Raw genomic sequence first — 7,504 nt, forward strand, 5'->3', positions numbered from 1 at the left:
GATGATTTTGGGGGGAGTCACTCCGCACTTAAAAACTATAGGAGAAGCCTCTTCGGTAAAAAAGTAAGTAAATATTTTCAGACGCAAAGGTGTGTAATTAATGGAAGATTTGGTTGTTGTTTCTAGCATATCGCATGATTACCTTCCTCGTTTCTTTCTCACTCTGATACGTATTGATGTTTTTCAATATTTTCTCCCCATTAATAGCATAAACTCATTTATGCTAGTAAAATAATTTTTTTGAAAATTTATGGTTTTAATTACCGGTCATGAGATATGCTAGAAACAACAGACAAATCTCCTTAAATCACACACCTTTTCCTCTGAAAATATTTAATTCTTTTACCGAAAAGCCTTCTATAGTTTTCTCAAGTGCGTAGTGCCCACAAAATCGGTCTGGAAAGGGGAAGATGTGTGTGGAGAGGGGGTTTTATAATAAACATTTTTCGTAAATTTTTTTTTTTGGCTAAAAGGATGCCCCAGGGCATTTCCAAGTGCATTGTGAAAAAGAAAAAAAAACTCTGAAAACAGAAATTCCTGTCAAAACAGAAATTCCATCCTGTAGGTGCTACATATCTCCGACGTCAGCCAATAATTTGTTTAATTGCTACTTCAAAATTCTTAATTTTCAGTGGTAAGAATTTTATTGAATATGGTATCGAATGGTACAGGGAGAGCTTTTTAAAATACAATTTAACGAAAGCAATTAACCGCAAAATCAATTGGTCAAAGTAACAGTAGCTCGAATCAACATTAATTGATTTATAGCAAATATTAAAATAAGTAAATCTTAGAGCGAGTTATAAACAGTAGCTGCAACACATCGTGACGTATATTTGCCATTTAAATATGGCTAACCCCTAAGGGTGGATGCTACTGTAGTTTGTAGCCCCAGGAGGACACCTCCTCCAGCTGGCTATAGACACACTTTGCAAATACTGATAAGACACAGAAAGTGTGTCTATAGCCAGCTGGAGGAGGTGTCCTCCTGGGGCTACAAACTACAGTAGCATCCACCCTTAGGGGTTAGCCATATTTAAATGGCAAATATACGTCACCATTAAAATAATTAAAATAACAAATATTAAACTAATAATAGCCTATATTAAAACAAGGCTTTCATTAACGGTGTAGTTTATGTGTGCGTATTTGTCTCGTTTGCATTCACAGTATAAACAATCTTCACATTTCAGGAGTTTCTGTAATCAGCGTCAATCAAAAAGAATCAAATCTATGTTAAAAGCACAAGTCTTCAGGGGTTTTAATAATTTCATTATTCAGCTTAAAGGATATCTTAGACTTATGAGACCAGATGAGAACACTAAATTGGATTTGTTTCTGTTAAGTCTTTGAGATACAATATTTGGCTGCCATGATAAAATAGAGAGACTTGGAATTATATTTTAAAAGGCGAGGCTTGAAGATGGCATTACATTCTATTCAAGAGTAAAACTTTCATTACGTCTAAATTTATCGGAAGCAAACAACCTTTTAATTAGTTTGATAATTTTCTTAGATAAAGATCAAAATACTGTAATCTAACCATTTACGAAAGAGCTTATAAGAGATGTTTCTTCCTCAACCCACTCAGGGATTAAATGGGGACCGATCCAAAGGCAGTTTACTCTTTTACTTGTTTCAGTCATTTGACTGTGGCCATGCTGGAGCACCACCTTTAGTCGAGCAAATCGACCCCAGGACTTATTCTTTGTAAGCCTAGTACTTATTCTATCGGTATCTTTTGCCGAACCGCTAAGTTACGTGGACGTAAATACACCAGCATCGGTTGTCAAGCGATGTTGGGGGGACAAACACAGACACACACACACACACACGCGCGCGCACATATACGTATGACGGGCTTCTTTCATTTTCCGTCTACCAAATCCACTCACAAGGCTTTGGTCGGCCTGAAGCTATAGTAGAAGACACTTGCCCAAGGTGCCACACAGTGGGACTGAACCCGGAACCATATGGTTGGTAAGCAAGCTACTTAGCATACGGCCACTTCTACGCCTAACTTTACTTCATCTCATGAAGCTGGCGAAACCTTTACGTTGCAGGATGTCGCTACTGCTCAGGTGGAGGAGTCGACTTTTAGAATAACTACAATAACCAGTTGTTGAGAAATCAACTTCAGTTGAAGCTTAAACTTGTTTTTCGCGTTGTTTTAGATAATATCCCGCTTTTGATAAATGATGTCTTTATTGTAAGTGAGATACAATCTCAACAAACCAGTTAAAACGAGCTCCTGGATCCAAAACTCAAAATAGCACTTAGGAAACTGCAAACATCTGGTCATGCAGCCCTCGTTGTTATGTAAATACAGCAACTCATACAGTAATTATGATAATACAAGTAATCATAATAACATAAATTTAGAAGCGGTAAATCGTGAAGACATGTCTAACACTCTACCACTATTGGAATAAACAATTTTAACCAACCAAATATTTGAACGAATTATGTTATATCTTAATTATAAGCAATTACAAAATTTTTATTTTACTCAAAAATTACTAACTTTTGGCATTTCTTCTGAAGTCTCTTTATTTAGTTATGCAGAGTTTAAAAGAATATCCAATATCATATTGGATATTCAGTAATTATCCTACATTGTTAGTTAATTACTAATAGCAGAATTAAGTAAGATTGCGAAAGTTCAATAATCATGCGCTCTTAGTTGTAGCGAAACAATTTGCCATTTATTATAAAACGTGGGTGAAATAGCTTCGCTAGTCGACAAACTCTAAAATACTTCTATGGTTTGGATAATTGACTCCTTGAAATTACGGATCATTAGTGTTATTGCTGCTGTTATATATACTTAGAACTGAGCATTTATAAATATATATATCAGATTATAAAGCGAGGAATTCTTATTTGATTTTATAAGGCTGCAGCTACCCCAATACCGACTCATATCTATCTCTTAAAGGTGTCAGCCAATTTGGGCTCCCTGATAAACCAATTACCAAGCCAAGAATGCTGCCATACAAAAAAGCCATATCTGAAATTTGCTGTCAAACCTGATAGAAGTTCTTCCTCTGAGTACATATGGTAAGATTTAGCCAATTACGATGTCGCAAATATGAATGGCGGGTTTTGTTCTCATTAGTCAGAAGTTAGTGATCAGAAATTAGATTAAGAAGGACATGAAATATAAAACCAGAATATGTTCCATATTAATTCTATATTTCATGTGTAATAGATTGTGTAGTAACACACACACACGCACACACACACACACACACACACACACACACACACACACACATACACACACACACATTCCAGGGTGTACACGTACTTCTATGCCATCATATTTCTGGGATCATAAGTGTGTCTGCATTCTTATAGAAACATTGTGATTATGTGCGTGCGCGTGTGTGTCCTAATTTCAAACTTTTCCCTCTTTTTCCGTGATCTTCACCTCCTCAAACAATTTCTTGTTGCCCTCATTTTCCCTTCACACGTCTTTACATCGCCCTAAACTTATTTTCACTAAAATTCCCTTCTCATATCATGCTGATTCCCTAAACTATTGTCTCTATCACACTTTCATCCAACGTGCTTCCCGCTTGAACTTCAATTCCTCTAACCACAATACCAAATCTTATCCAATGAGCCCATACTCACCTATTCTTCATGTCTACCAAATGGAGAGTCTTTCTTACTGAAGACTACTGTCTATAAAGTAAAATGTTAACATACATAACACAACACACACACACACACACACACACACACACACCACACACACACACACACACACACACACACATGTAAATATAATAGGTGACAATTATTCGGTAGTCATGATAAAACTCCGAGTTTCAGATGTCGGGGCGGAAATCAACGCCGGCATCTCATCAGTTATCGGACCATCGAAAAAATGCTTGTCACAATTATTCGGGTGTCTCAGAAATATGTACACCCTTAAAAATTTTCAGTAAAATTTACATTACTCTGATAATATCGAAGGAAATCAAACGAAATTTATCCCGAATAAAATATATTATACATGCAAACATTATACATATTTAGAACACAAAACAATAAACATTTTCAATGATATGAATGAAATATTAATTTTCAAACGTCACAAAAATATGTACACCCTAAAGGAAATTTGCTATACTCAATATTTTATCCACTTTTCTTTTTTTTTTATACTAAATTCAGATATTGCTGATAATTTCAATTCTAATAAAATAATTGTCCAGGCATTTTTGCACCGGTCATAGTCATTGCATTTTCAGGAATTCTGATTTGTGTGCCATGGTGAAAATCGTCTTCATTGTGATTAAAATGGCACCAAAAAGAAAAGAATTGTCTGAAGATTTGAAGAAAATTATTTTTAATTTGCACAAGAATTGTTTAGGATACAAGTTAATTAGCAAACGAATGCATATGAGCGTAAACACATTTGCGAAAGTAATTCAGAAGTACAAAGCGACTAGACGGCTAAACAATAGAGATCGTCCTGGTCGTCGTTCTATTTTAACTGCTCGTGATATTCCCCACATCCAACATTGCGAGATGGACGACAGGCGTCGTACCGCTTCATCTTTGGCCCAAGAAATGTCTTCTGTTAATGGAAAGAGTGTGTCCGCCCAAACAGTTCGCCGAATGTGGTCTTCATGGACGCATTCCTCGTAGAAGCCTCTCCTCACTACCATGCATAAATCAAGTCGTCTTTCTTTTGCCAAAAGCTATGTAAGTGGAAGGAGTTTTGGAATAAGATTCCTTTTTCTGACGAGACTAAATCAACTTGTTTGGGTCAGTTGGTATTAAACGAGTATAGCAACGACCAGGTAAAGATGATAACGACAAATACACCGTGCCTACCGTGAAACACGGCGGCGAAAGTGTTATGCTTTGGGGATGCATGAGTGTGGCTGGTGTCGGAGAACTCACATTTATTGAAAGAACAATGTATTCAAGGCTTTATCGCGACATATTGCAGAAAACAATGTTGAAAAGTATCAAGGAACGAGGAAGACATTCCATGTTCCAGCATGATAATGACCCTAAACACACTTCAAAGATAACGACTAAGTTTTTGCCAGATAAAAAGGTAATGGTATTGCCTTGGTCTACCATGTCACCTAATTTAAATCCAATAGAGTATCTGTGGGGTGTTTTGAAAAGGAAGGTTGAAGAGGGAAAACATCGCAAAGTAACACAGTTGAAAGACAGCATTCAGGATGAATGGAGATCGATTTTATCGGTTTTATGCGAAAATTTGGTCGACTCTATGCCCAGAAGACTTAATGCAGTCATTGAAAACAAGGGCAGTCACACAAAATATTGATTATAGCAAATAATCTTTTAGGGTGTACATATTTTTGTTTCGTTCATATCTTTGAAAATGTTTATTGTTTCCTGTTCCAAATTTGTATAATGTTTGCATGTATATATTATTCAGTATAAGTTTCGTTTGATTTCCTTCGATATTATTAGAGTAATGGCAATTGTACTGAAAATTTTTTTGAGTGCACATACTTCTGTGAGATACTGTATCTATAGTTTTATACACACACGCACACACACATAACTATTACAATGAATACAGAGATCGGTATATTTGTATATCTTTTTTTTTATTTCTCCAGTGAATTATACAGCATATTTGATATAAGCATGTCCGACACACGTTTCTGTTTCATAGCCCCCTCGCAATTGCATTAGCATTCAGTTATTGGAATTGCGAGATGGCTATGCAGCAGAAACGTGCGTCGGACATATTTGAATCAAATATGCTATACAATTGACTGTCGAAATAAAAAGTATGCTGATTCACTAATCTCCGTATTCATTGTAATTTTATTGAATGAACACTCGGTAAACTACTTATAATCCAGCGAAGCGAACCCAGGATTTACTCACCGGATGAAATACATTGGGATTGTTTACCCTAAGTAACCCTAGATGTTCCTTATAACTCGATGCAGTTAGCCATAACCCGGATTATAACTGAGTGCTTGCACAGTAACCACCTGAATACTTTATCCTTCTCTATTCATTATATACGAGTCAACCTCTGGACATGATAGGGAAAAGCAGCATCTGTCTGATTTTATAAATATATATATTTATAAATGTGAAAATAATTGGGCATCTTGATACTTTTCTGTCAAAATCAGTTTGTGATGGGAAAATTTCCAGATACATTGATTAGAATTACATTCTCGACAACCAGATTGACATTCATCAAGCTTCAAATTATGGGAACGTGTAAAAACTATATTTTATTCAAATAAATCTAATTCACGTTATTACTGAACGTTAGCTTCCAAAAGTATTCCAAGAACTTCAGAATCGGATTCAAGTTTGGTTCATAATGACGATGGACATGCTGAAAATTAACAATTTCAAGAATAAAGCCTGTTTTTCAGACAGTAATTTATTCTTTCAGTTAAATTCTACCATTTATAGAACTAAAATTATACACCTTTATAATTGCAATAGAATGATTCAGTGTGTGTGTGTGTGTGTATGTGTGTGTGTGTGTGGTGTGTGTGTGTGTGTGTGTGTATGTGAGGGCGCATGGTATAGTGGTTAGGGTATTGCACTCACAATCTAGCGACCGTGATTTCAATTCCTAGACCATCATAGACCGGGTGGTGCGTTGTATCACGTTGCTCTGCCATCACTTCAACACCTGACGCGTGGTACACAATGCACCTATTCAGGTAAAGTTGATTTTATGCACATATATATATATATATATATATATAGAGAGAGAGAGAGAGAGAGAGAGAGAGCTAATGTGTGGCATGAATATTTGGTCGCGATAAACAAATATTATATCTCTTACAGGTCTTATATCTCTTGTGCAGGTCGTTCGGAAAAAGCTGAACGCACATTCGTCTTCTTTGACGGGAGAGGCCATCATATATATATATATATATATATATATATATATATATATAATATATATATATATATATATATACACGAGGGGCGTTCAATAAGTAATGCCCCTGACCCACTTCCCATAGCAGTAGAGCAACGAAACTTGGCACAGTTATTAATCTTTTTCTATATACGAACCCCCCAGAGTTACGCATTTCTCCCATCGTTTGATGCAGCTCTGAAAACCGTTTTTGTAGAAGACCCCAGCTTGGTCCTCCAACCACGACGCCACTTCAGAAATCAAGGCTGCATCATCTGGGAAACGCTTTCCTTTCAAAAACAACTTCATGGCTGGGAAGAGGTGAAAATCAGAGGGTGCAAGGTCAGGAGAGTAGGGGGATGGGGGATGAGTTCATAGCCGCACGCCTGTGCTTCTGATCTGGCGACACGCGAGTTGTGGATCGGAGCGTTGTCCTGCAGGAGTAGGATGCCTTTGCTGATCTTGCCCCGCCTCTTGATTTTGATAGCTTCTCTTAATTTCCTCAGAAGTGAAGCATAATAGACTCCTGTAATTGTGGCACCTTTTGCCAGGAAATCTGTCTTCACTACTCCGTCCTGGTCCCAGAAGACTGTAAGCATGACC

The sequence above is a fragment of the Octopus sinensis genome, unplaced genomic scaffold (genome assembly GCF_006345805.1).
Source record: "Octopus sinensis unplaced genomic scaffold, ASM634580v1 Contig13415, whole genome shotgun sequence".
NCBI classification, from domain to species: Eukaryota; Metazoa; Mollusca; class Cephalopoda; order Octopoda; family Octopodidae; genus Octopus; species Octopus sinensis.